Raw genomic sequence first — 12,085 nt, 5'->3', positions numbered from 1 at the left:
GGGTTCCAAGGGGGGTGGGGACGGAGAAGGAGAAAATGTAGGGAGCGCATGCGCGCTCTTCTCAGGTGAGGCGAAGGACCTGTAGGAGCAGCTGCCCGGAGGGTGAGGAAGGCTGCTGAGGCGGAAAGAGGGCGCGTGTCTGGTTACTAGGAGACCAGACGCTGGTGTCGTGGGAAAAGGGAGGGTACAGCTTTTGAACCACAAGAGGGAGGCTGAATGGGGGGGCTGGAGCGAAGGCGGAATCGCGGGCACGCGCCGAGGGTGCGAGCTCGTTGGAAGGGCGGGTGAGCAGGTAGACGTCTACGTCGCTAGGTGTGAGTGCGTGGCTGGCAGCGTGCCTCCTAGGAAGTAGGCGTACGGTTACTAGAGGGTGGAGCCCAGTCGAGTGCACGCGGGCAGCGGGAGTGAGGCAGAGCGAGGGCGCCGCGGCCGTGGAGGAGGAGGAGGAGCCCCCCGCAGGTACGGAGGCGTGTGGGCGGAGCCCGGCGGTTAGCACCGCCTCCTCCCCGCCCGGCCCCGCCTCCCGCTTCCCTTCGCCAGCTGGACGGGTCCGGGTTGATTTGGATTTTAGGGAGGGCGAGGACAAGGAGGAAAGGGAAGGGGAGGGGGGCAGGGCCTGGCCGCCGCCGCCCGCGGGGACTAGCGCCGGGATGGGTGGGGGAGGCCGGGGATGGGGGAGGCCTCCAGTTCTGACCGGAAAGGCTATGAGGACAGGAAGAATCTGAGTGGGCGTCCTCCCGCCCCACCCCCCGCCCTCGCCCTCTGAGGAGGGGCCCCCCCACCTGCTGCTTGGAGTCGGGGGGGGGGCGGGTCCGAGGGGAGGCTCCCGGTTTCCGGTTTCTCGGGAGCCCGGGGCCAAGCCCAGTTCCTATGGTGACCGCTTCACTTCTTCCAGCGTCTCTTTGCTGGGCTGTTGGGAAGGCTGCTCTAGGAGGGGCGCGTCTGGGGAGAGGTGAGAGCTTTGGGGGGCACTCCGGGACCCTCTTCCCTTCCTCAGGCCCCCTTCTTCCGGAAGTCCGAGGAGATAGTGTCTCTCCTGGGAGACGGAGTGTTTATTCAGGTGCATGAAAAGCAGACGCTTTTTCCAGGAATTAGAGTTTTAAGTACTGACAAGCAAAGAAAGGATGAGTTGGCTTTCTTTTGGAAAAAGTGTTAACTAGAGTTTAAATGGAATGAAATGTCTGGAGATTTTAGCCCTGGTACTTTTGGGGGGAAACCACCACCCTTGGGACTTTGCTTAGTGAGCTCGAACCTAGTTAACTTACCTCTCCCCCATTAGCTTCCGCGATGTTGATTGTTTTTAATCTTTTGTGCATTTCAACCTTTGATATCTCGAGTCACCTGTAGAAATAAACAGACTAACAAAGCTGACATATATGGAAATTGAGCTGTTATAAAGTGTCATCCTTATTCACGTCACAGAAGTACTCACCATCCCCAGTAAAAATACATGTTACTTATATTTTAACTGATGTACAGAACAGTCCAGAGTAAGAATAAATAAACATAATGTAATATGCCTTTTTGTTTGTTTTAATAATTTATTTTAGTTTTCAAGATTCACTTCCATAAGATTTTGAATTTTTAATTTTCTCCCCCTCTCCTCCCCACTCCCCAAGACAGCATGCAATCTAATGTAGGCTCTACATATACATTCACATTAAACATTTACACGTTAGTCCTGATGTAAAGAAGAATTAGAACTAATGGGAGGAATTAAAGAAGAAACAAAACAAAACAACAAAAGAAAAGGAGAGAAAATAGTATGCTTCCATCTGCATTCAGACTCCACAGTTCTTTCTGTGAATGTGGATAGCATTTTCCATCGTGAGTCTTTTGGGGTTGTCTTAGATCCTTGCATTGCTGAGAAGAGCTAAGTTTATCAGTCAGTCATCCAACAGTGTGGCTGTTACTGTGCACAATGTTCTCCTGGTTCTACTCATTTCACTCAGCGTCAGTTCATATAAGTCTTTACAGATTTTTAAACAACATATTGTAGGATTATGGTTCTTAATCTACTCTACTATCCACTTCCATTTTATGGGAGAGTTCATCCCATTTACATTCACAGTTATGATTACTATCTCTGTCTTTCCATCCTATTTTCCACCCTATTTATGCTTTTCTCTCTTTCTCTTTTTCCCTCCTCACTAGAGTTTTGCTTTCAATAACTGCCTCTCTCAGTCTGCCCTCTCTTCTATCAGCCCCCTACCTTTTCTTCCCCTTTACCCTTAATACTTCTTCTCTCCCTTGTATTCACCACCTCCCTTTTCTTTCCCTTTTCCCCTCCTACTTCCTATAGGATAAATTAGATTTCTACACGTAACTATTATGTTATTCCCTCTTTGAGCCAAATCTGATTAGAGTAAGGTTCAAACAATGCTCCTCTCCCTCCCTTCTTTCTCTCAACTGTAATAGGTTTTTGTGCCTTTTCATGTGATGTAATTTACCTTTCTCTGCCTCCTCCTTTCCTCTTCCAGAACAATCCCTTTTCACCACTTAGAGTTTTTATCATCACATCAAAGTCAACTTATACCCATGCCCTCTCTCTATGCATATCCCTTTCAAATGTTGTAATAATGATACAGTTCTCAAGAGTTACAAGTGTCATCTTCCCTTGTAGGGATGTAAACAGTTTGCCCTTATTAATAACTTTTTTTTTTCTTTACTGTTTACCTTTTTATGCCTTTCTTAAGTCTTGTATTTGAAGATCAAATTTTCTGTTGAGCTCTGGTCTTTTCATCAGAAAGGTCTGGATGTCCCCTATTTCATTGAATGTCCATCTCCTCCCCTGAAAGATTATGCTCAATTTTGCTGGATAGTTGATCCTTGGTTGTAATCCAAGCTCCTTTGCCTTATATCATATTCCATGCCCTCCAGTCTTTTAATGTAGAAGCTGCAAGGTCCTTCGTAATTCTGATTGTGGTTCCATGGTATTTAAATTGTTTCTTTCTGACTGCTTGCAGTATTTTCTCCTTGACCTGCTAATTTTGGAATTTGGCTACAATATTTCTTGGCATTTTCAATTTGGGATCTCTTTCAGGAGGTGATCGGTGGATTCTTTAGATGACTATTTTACCTTCTGTTTCAAGGACCTCAGGGCAGTTTTCCTTGATGATTTCCTGAAAGATGCTGTCCAGGCTTTTTTTCATCATGGTTTTCAGGTAGACCAATAATTTTAAAATTGTCTCTCCTAGATTTCTTTTCCAGGTCACTTGTTTTACTAATGAGGTATTTTACATTTTCTTCTATTTTTTCATTCTTTTATTTCTGTTTGACTGATTCTTGATATCTCATAGTCATTAGCTTCCACTTGCCCAATTCCAATTTTTAATGAATTGTTTCCTTCTATTAGATTTCATGCCTCCTTTTCCATTTGGCCAATTCTACTTTTTAAAGAGTTGCTTTCTTCAGTGTACTTTTTTTTTCTGTTTGGCCAATTGTGTTTTTTAAGGACTTGTTTTCTTCAGTGTACTTTTTTTTTCCATTTGACCAGTTGCATTTTTTAAGGACTTGTTTTTTACAATCAATTTTTGTCCTTTTTCTAAGCTATTGACTCACTCTTGCATATCTCTTACTTCCTTTCCCAATTTTTCTTCTACATCTCTTATTTGACTTTTAAATTCCTTCTTGAGCTCTTCCAAGAAGGCTTTTTGGGCTTGAGACCAGTTCATATTCTCCTTTGAGGTTTCAGGTGTGGGTATATTGACAGTGTTGTCCTCTTCTGAATTTGTGCCTTGATCTTCCCTGTCCTTATAATAAGAATCTATGGTCATTGTCTGTTTCTGCTTTCTGGTCATGGTGTTTGCCAATTTTTTGGCTTTTAAAGTTGAGTTCTCCTGCTGGAGTGTAGAGGACACCGACTCAAGCTTCTTGTGCTGGGAGCCTGGGACCTGGTCACTGGCTTTGTGTGCTGGGACCTCAGGTGCTGGCAGCTTGCTTGGTGTTGGCCTGCAATTAGCAGCACCAGAGCTCTCAGGGTTGGGGGGGGGAGTCTGGCCCCTGTGGGATGCCTGATCACCCAAGCTTCTTTAAAGCACTCAAATATTTGGCTTCTGGAGGATGTCTGCCAACCTGGAGTTGTGCTGAAGCACTGGGAGATTTGGCTGCTGGAGAACTTCAGCACACATAGTGGTTTTCTGAGGTGGGAAGGTTCCTCTCCCTGTGCACTGTGGGGGTTGGGAGTTGGGGTGGGGAGGGGAGGTCCTGATGTTGGCACTTGCCTGCTACTTCACTCTGGGGCTCAGGATCTCCCCCGGTATGCCGAGTTGGTGCTTGCCACTGACTTGCTGGGATGGTTCCCGTCTGGTACTGCTCCCCCTCTCCCAAAGCAAGAGAGGCTTTTCCTGTTAATCCTCCAAGCTTCCTGGGCTATAAGATCTTGTCTTTCTGCTGGCTCAGCTGTTCCAGAGTTTTTCCCAGGGTATTTTCTGGGCTTTCAGAGGTCAGTAAGGGAAGGTGACAGCGACTTACTGATTACTTTGCTATCTTGGCTCCCGGAAGTCTCTTACATGCTTTTTAAACTACTCATTTTAAATCTAAATGTTAGACTATGCTTTGAAAGCTTTTTTTTTTTTTTTTTTTTTTGCTAGGCAGTAGGGTTAAGTGACTGGCCCAGGACCACACAGCTAGTAAGTGTCAAGTGTCTGAGGCTGGATTTGAACTCAAGCCCTCCTGACTCCAGGGCCAGTGTTCTATCCACTGTACTACCTAGCTGCCCCTTGAAAGCTGTTTATCTTTGTATTTAATGTAATAGTTACTACTTTTTAGCCAGGACTGTGGTTGGCTTTTGTTTTAGAATAATTTAATTTTAAGGTTCTACAGATGTAGAATTTCTTTGATTTCAGAAATCAAAGCACTGGAAAAAAGGTTTGATTTAGTTAATTCTTTTTGATAAAGAAAAATAAGTAGTTGAGCAGGCAGGGACTAGCAATGTTATTTGGAATAAGCTAATAATAGTATTGGGATTAAGTCTTTAATAATATTTTATATATATGTGAATGTTGTATCATCCCCATTTTACATATGAAGAAATTAAATTTCAGAGAGCTTGCTCCAGAGCACAGGCATTTTAACTATGGCACAGCCAAGACTGGAGTTTTGGCCTCAAGTTCAGTATTGTTTCCACATGGTAATGCAGCCACTGTTGGTATTCTGATTTGTAAAGCAAGATATAAATATGAGGCCATATAATATATGTATAGTTTTTATTTTCATTTTTGGTCTAGACTTTTAATGTCATTAGTATAGGCAGCTTTGGATTTGGAAATTGCCTTCAAGGATTGCAGTGCAGCTTTGTTACTCAGCTACTACCAGTTACTTAAAGTTTTAGAGAGTTGCCTCAGGACCAGGAGAGGTTTAAGTAAGCGTCTTACTTGTCCTTGGGAACACCTGAGTATTCTTCAAGAGTGGGCCTTGAGTCCAAGGGCAACTCATTATCTACCATGCTATGCTGCCTTTCATAATGTAAATGTAATGATATAATATATTTCCAAAATTTATTGTATGATTTGCACTTCTGAATTGGCAATTCAGCATAGGAGCCTGTTTTGAGATGGAATTTTTTTTTTTTTTTTTTGCAGGCATTTGTATGGTTTTACAGATAGTTTTTTCTGTGTTGAATCTTTCTCTATTTGTTTTGTTGTAGGAGAATTGCTTTTTGTAGACTTCTTGTTTGTGGAAGTTAAATATTAATATCATTTCCTATTAACAAAAACTAGGCATATAGGTTAAATTCCATTGTAATTTCCATTTGTAAATTCCATTTGTAATAAATTACAAAGATCTGTCAGATTTTTTGTTTTGCAAGTTTACCATATTGACTATTGCTTGAAATATGTGGACCATTAGTTACTGTTTGGAAATCTGCAGGTATTATTCACTTAAAGGGCCTTTGCTATGACAAAATTTATCTTTTGTTATGAGTTGTACTATAATCTAGTCAACTCTGTTTACAAAGGTTAGATACCGCCTTCTGTATGATTTTTCCTGATTGCTTCAGGTAAAATTTGTCTAGAGCACCTTGTCCAGAAATCTCTTTTACTTTTTTTTTTTTTTTTAATGTGTTTTTAAAACTTTGGGTTACAAATTTTCTCCCTTCCTCCCTCCGCATCCACCCTCATTGAGAAGGCAAGCAACTCAATACAGGTTATAGATGTGTAGTCATGCAAAACACTTCCATAGTAGTCCTGTTGTGAAAAACTAAGTATATTTCTCTTCATCCTATCCTACCCCCCGTTTATTCTATTCTCTCTTTTGACCCTGTCCCTCCTCAGAAGTGTTTGCTTCTGATTATCCCCTACCCCAATCTGCCCTCCCCTCTATCAACCCCTGTTCTCTTGTCCCCTTTCTCCCTTATTTTCCTGTAGGGTAAGATAGATTTCCATATCCCATTGTGTATGTTATTCCCTCCTTATGCCAAATTCTATGAGAATAAGATTCACTCATTCCCTCTCACTTTCCCCCATTTCCCCTCCACTGAAAAAGCCTTTTCTTGTCTGTTTCATGTGAGATAATTTACCCCATTCTACTTCTCCCTTTCTTCTTTTCCCAATATAATGCTCTCTCACCCCTTAATTTTATTTTCCAGATATCACCCCTTCATCTTCAACTCACCCTGTGCCCTCTATCTATACATACATATAATTTTTTTCCCTCCCACTACCCTAATACTGACAAAGGGCTCATGAGTAACAAATATCATCTTTCCCTGCAGGAATATAAACAGTTCAACCTTAATATGTCTCTTATGATTTCTCTTTCCTGTTTACCTCTTCCATGTTTCACTTGAGTCTTGTATTTGAAAGTCAGATTTTCTATTCAGCTCTGGTCTTTTCCACAGGAATGCTTGAAAGTCCCCTATTTCATTGAATGACCATTTTTTACCCTGAAGGGTTATACTCAGTTTTGCTGGGTAGGTGATTCTTGGTTGTATCTCCTTTGCCTTCCAGAATATCATACTCCATGGCCTGCCGTCCCTTAATGTAGAAGCTACTAAATCTTGTGTTATCCTGATTGTGCTTCCACAATACTTGAATTGTTTCTTTCTCGCTACCTGCAATATTTTCTCCTTGACCTGGGAATTCTGGAATTTGGCTACAACACTCCTAGGAGTTTTCCTTTGGAGATCTCTTTCAGGAGGTGATTGGTGGATTCTTTCAATTTCTATTTTGCCCTCTGGTTCTAAAATATCAGGGCAGTTTTCCTTGATAATTTCTTGAAAAATGATGTTGAGGCCCTTTTTTTGACTATGGCTTTCAGATAGTCCAGTAATTTTTAAATTCTTTCTCCTGGATCTGTTTTCCAGGTCAGTTGTTTTTCCAGTGAGATATTTCACATTCTCTTCTATTTTTTCATTCTTTTGGATTAGTTTTACAGTGCCTTTATTTCTCATATAGTCACTTGCTTCCAAGTTTTCCATTCTAATTTTTAAGGAAGTATTTTCTTCAGTAAGCTTATGGACTTCCTTTTCCGTTTGGCCAATTTTTCTTTTTAGGGCATTCTTCTCTTCATTAGCTTTTTGGACCTCTTTTGCCATTTGGGTTAGGCTAATTTTTAAGGTGTTATTTTCTTCAGTATTTTTTGGGGTCTCCTTTAGCATCACTCTCAGTTTTTCTTCTACTTCTCTTACTTGTTTCTCAAAATCCTTTTTGAGTTCTTCCATGGCCTGGGACCAATTCATATTTTTCTTGGAAGCTTTGGATATAGGAGTTTTGGCTTAGTTGTCTTCTTCTGGTTGTATGTTTTGATCTTTTTTGTCCCCAAGTAAGATAATATAATCTGACTCTTTTTGTGCTGCTTGCCCATAATCCCAGCCAATTACTTGAGTTATAAACTCTTTGTTAAGGTAGGGTTCTGTTTCCACTGTGGAGAATGTACTGTCCCAAGCTTCAGGGGTTTTGTGCAGCTGTTTCCAGAGATACTTCTAGGAATCTGTAAATTTTCAGTTCTTCCAAGGAGCTATGATCAAGGACGAGGTGTTTACTCCATTCCTGTTCTGTCCCCTGCTCTATGAGTGACCACAGGCACTCTTTTCTGTCTTGGAACTGTGAGGAGGATTTCCTCTCCACCACCACAACAAGCTCCAAGGCCAGTGTTCCTCCTCACCCCAGGACCCCACCTCAGAACTGTGACCCAGATCCAAGCACGAGCAAAGCAAGAGAATCCTGCACCAGCAGAGAGATCCCTGCAATCCCTCTCTGATCAGCCACTCGATACCCCCTCAGTCTGTGGGCCAGAAGCTCAGGACAGCTGCTGCCCCCCGCCGCCGGGCTCAGGGACTGGAGCAGAGACCACCGGCTTCTCTCTCTCCCCACTGACACAGACTTTTCCCACTGACCTTCCAAGTTATCTTTGGCGGTCATAGGTTGAGATGTCTGGAAACTGCCACAGCTGCCCGTGATTTAGTCCTCTGAGGTCTGCTCCAGGGTCACTGCGGCCTGTGGGCCCATGCCGAACTGTGCTCCTCTCTCTTCCCAGCATGATATACCTTTCTGATCAACCATGCAGGTTGTCTTGGGCTGGAAATTTGTTTCACTGTCTTTTTGTGGGTTCTGCTGCTTTAGAATTTGTTTAGAGCCATTTTTTATAGGTATTTGGAGGGGTTTGGGTGAGAGCTCAAGCAAGTCACTGCTTTTACTCCGCCATCTTGGCTCCACCCCCTGAAATCTCTTTTACCACATGACATTTGGCATTGTGAGTGTGTGTGTGTGTGTGTGTGTGTGTGTGTGTGTGTGTGTGTGTGTAAGTAAGTGTAAGGGATCTCCTTTAATAGATAGTAAACTCCTGGAGGGGAGGAACTAATATCCTTTTATCTATCACCAGTATTTATCTTGTAAATAGTTGCTTGATGAAGATCTGTTTTATTTAATTGAATTGTGTGAAAAAAACACTCAAGTAAGATGATAGCTAGTCAGTCAACCATGGGTTAATTGCCTTGAACTACTTTTAGGAAAGGATGGGGGTGGGGAGAGGAATCAGGGAACAGCTATGAGTAATGCCAGGTAGCTGGATAGTGAGTAGAATCCAAAGGATATCCAGAGCAGTATTTCCTCCATCAGCTATGCAGAGGAATAGGAACCTTCTTCCATACCAACTCCTCAGGCTGTATGTTGTTTTTTTTAGGATTTCTTTGCTCAAGATTTCACTTGATGTTTATTTTAACCTGGTTACACCTGCATGAAAACATTGGTGTGAAGAAAGATGAGGCATGCAAAATAAAATTTGCTTTAAATTCTGAGAAATAAGAACAACCTGTATTCTAGTTTTTAGATAAAATCCATGAGAAACACAAATTATTAGTGTATTGATTCTGGTTGGAGGGAGGGGTTGGATTCTGACATACTTACCTAATCAAATTATTGATTTGAATTAACCAAACCAACTTCCACTCCCATTTTACAGTAATTGTGGAACAAAAAATGAAATTCCACATCATGGCATTTTTAAAATATTTACTGTATGCCAGGCTCTGTGCTGTAGCTTAATTCCAGAGCTCCCAGATCAAAGACCAGCAAACAACAACAAAGAAACCATTCAGAAACTGTGAAGCCACAGTCAGGATCACAAAAGATTTATCTGCTTCCATGTTAAAGGAGCAGAGGGCTTGGAATGTAAGAGTCTGGAGGCAAAGGATCTAGGATTACAACCAACACTACCCAGCAAAACTGAGTAAAATCCCTTAAGAGGAAAAAAATGGATATTTAATGAAATAGAGGATTTTCAAACATTCCTGATGAAAAGAGGAATAGAAAATTTGACTTTCAAATTCAAGTCTCACTGTCCCAACTAGCACTGAACCAAAAGGTTATGTTCCCGTGGGTGATTGTTTCTTCCCCTAGGATTCTGGGGGGTAACCCCGAAATAAGGGGAATTTTAGTATTGTTGCTCACGAACTCCTATCCTTTGTGTTTACAACTATTGAACAAGTAGTTAACAACAATTAGTTTTTACAAAATGATTTTTAATGAGAAGGTATTGTAAGAACAGTAGTTAAAAAATAATCTTCCCCCAACCAGAGGAGGGGGCACACACACACACACACACACACACACACACACACACACACACACACCTTGTTCAGAGAAAGCGGGCTCAAGCTTAAAGTACAGAGGTTGTGAGGCAGAAGAGTACCCCATGACTCTTCATCTAGTGAGGGTTCTCCCTTAGCAGAGTCCCCACCAAGTTTGCTTTGGAGAAAGTCAATTGTGATAAATGAGTCACTCTTCTTCCTTAGCTAGGAAAGAAAAGAAACAGAACAAGATATTTTGCAACTTGCAGTTTTGAAGACTTTTCTAATACTTAAGACCCACCAAGGGCAACTATTCTTCTCTCCAGCTTAGAAAGAAAGAGGCTGTTTAAATCAGAAAGCAAAATGGAAAATACAGAACAAAATGGAATTAGGTATGTCAGCTTTTAAAAGACTGCTCTTAGCTCTTAAAAATCCCCTTTTATTTTGCGAGGTAATTGGGGTTAAGTGACTTACCTAGGGTCACACAGCTAGTGTCAAGTGTCTGGTCTGAGACTGGATTTGAACCTGGATTCCTCCTGAATTCAGGGTCAGTGCTCTTATGCACTGCGCCACCTATCTGCCCCCAAAATCCCTTTTTTAATAATACCAAGAGGATTACAGGATTTAGAGCTGCAAGAATCCTCCAAGATCTCTTCGTCTAGGGTTTTTTAACCTATGAACTTAAGTCCATGAACTTTTTAAAATGAAAGACTTACTTACTTTGATCAAGACGGTGATTCAAGACAATTCCGAAAGATCAATGATGAAAAATGCTGCCCACCTCCAGAGAAAGAACTGATGACCTCTGAGTACAGATCGAAGCATACTTTTTTCACCTTTTATATGTTTCTTACTTTTTACTATTTTGGGGGGCAACATACCTAATGTGTAAATATATTTTGCATGACATTACATGTGTAATCGGTGTCATATTACTTACCTTTTCACTGAGTGGAGGAGGGTTGGGAGGGAGAAAATTAAAAAAAAAAGTTTAAAAATAAATTTCTCAAAAAAGAAAAATATTAGTCTAATGATTCCATAGGCCCTTGTCAGACTTCCAAAGGAATCCATGAAATGTAAAAGAAGTAAAGAACCTATGACCTACTCCAGTCTTCTGATTTTATAGATAAAGAAATTGAGACCTAGAAGGATTAAGTGACTTACCAGGGCTAGCTTCCTTGCAGAAAATGATGCCTTAGCTGACTGGTCAGTCTCCTGCTGGGATGGATCAAACCATTGCTTGTCAGCTGCACTCTTCCTCACTCGACTTGTCTGCTGCTGCCACTGGCTCCAGTTGCTGGTTGGACCTCTAATAACTTTGATAGATTTCCACTTTCACTAGTTGCCTTGGCACTCCTATCTCAGAAAAGCCAGGAAAGGATAAACAGTACAGAAACCAAAGCACCATGTTCATGGACATGTGGTGACTGGATAAGAGCGATGGCAGCTGCTGCCTCTCCCCCCAATCCAGAAGCTCATAGGAGTTTTCACTCAAAAAAGCCAGTAGGGAAGTGACTGAGAAATCATCTTCTTGGGTCTCTTGGAAACACCCTGCGTTACAGCTCAGGCTCTGCTGTGTCATTCATTCTTCCAGCTCCTCAGCCAACCGGAAAACTTTTCATCGTCATATAATACTCACCTTGAGTCATCAAGGCTGAAAACTGACTTCCAGAGTCCTGTATGTTGACAGAAAATATTGTACTTGCTCTGTATAAACAACTGAGAAGGGCAAATCTGAGCACTTTCTAAGGGCTGGGCCTTCATAGGCAGAAACATTTTACATGCTATATTAGGTCACTGTGTTAAATGAGCAGCAGCATGACATAATGGTTAAAGAGCTAGTCTCAATCAGAAAAACCTAGGTTCATGTTCTACTACTGATAACAGACCTCTTAGAGCTCTAGCTTCCCATGTAAGTTGCAGAAAAAGTACAGATCTGTGTTGGTAAGGAGTTTCTTCATTTAGCAGTTCTGCATGTTAGTGAAATCACAGGTCTAGTCCTGATTTCTGTATTGGATATATCTCTTATCTGATTCTTTCTTTATTTACATTAAAAATTTCTTTTGTTTTTATTTA

The 12,085-nt window shown here is 41.7% G+C and overlaps 1 protein-coding gene across 15 annotated transcripts in view; it reads left to right on the top strand.

Moving 5' to 3' along the window:
• Window positions 1-21: 21 nt before the first annotated feature.
• TSGA10 (testis specific 10) overlaps window positions 22-12,085 on the top strand; it is a 99,162-nt gene continuing 87,098 nt past the window's right edge. For 12 of the 15 annotated variants that reach the window (XR_003568620.1, XR_003568619.1, XR_003568618.1 and 9 more), the window contains exon 1: window positions 867-952. The gene's annotated coding sequence lies outside the window, so the exon portion shown is untranslated. Of the gene's footprint in view, window positions 103-385; window positions 460-866; window positions 953-3,129; window positions 3,165-12,085 lie in introns of those variants that run through there. The other 3 variants (XM_027856666.1, XM_027856664.1, XM_027856667.1) reach the window with 3 other exon arrangements.

The sequence above is a fragment of the Vombatus ursinus genome, unplaced genomic scaffold (assembly GCF_900497805.2).
Source record: "Vombatus ursinus unplaced genomic scaffold, bare-nosed wombat genome assembly UNPS02011591.1, whole genome shotgun sequence".
NCBI classification, from domain to species: Eukaryota; Metazoa; Chordata; class Mammalia; order Diprotodontia; family Vombatidae; genus Vombatus; species Vombatus ursinus.
The sequence above is the reverse complement of the archived record's forward strand: the minus strand, read 5'-3'. Positions and strand labels throughout refer to the sequence as shown.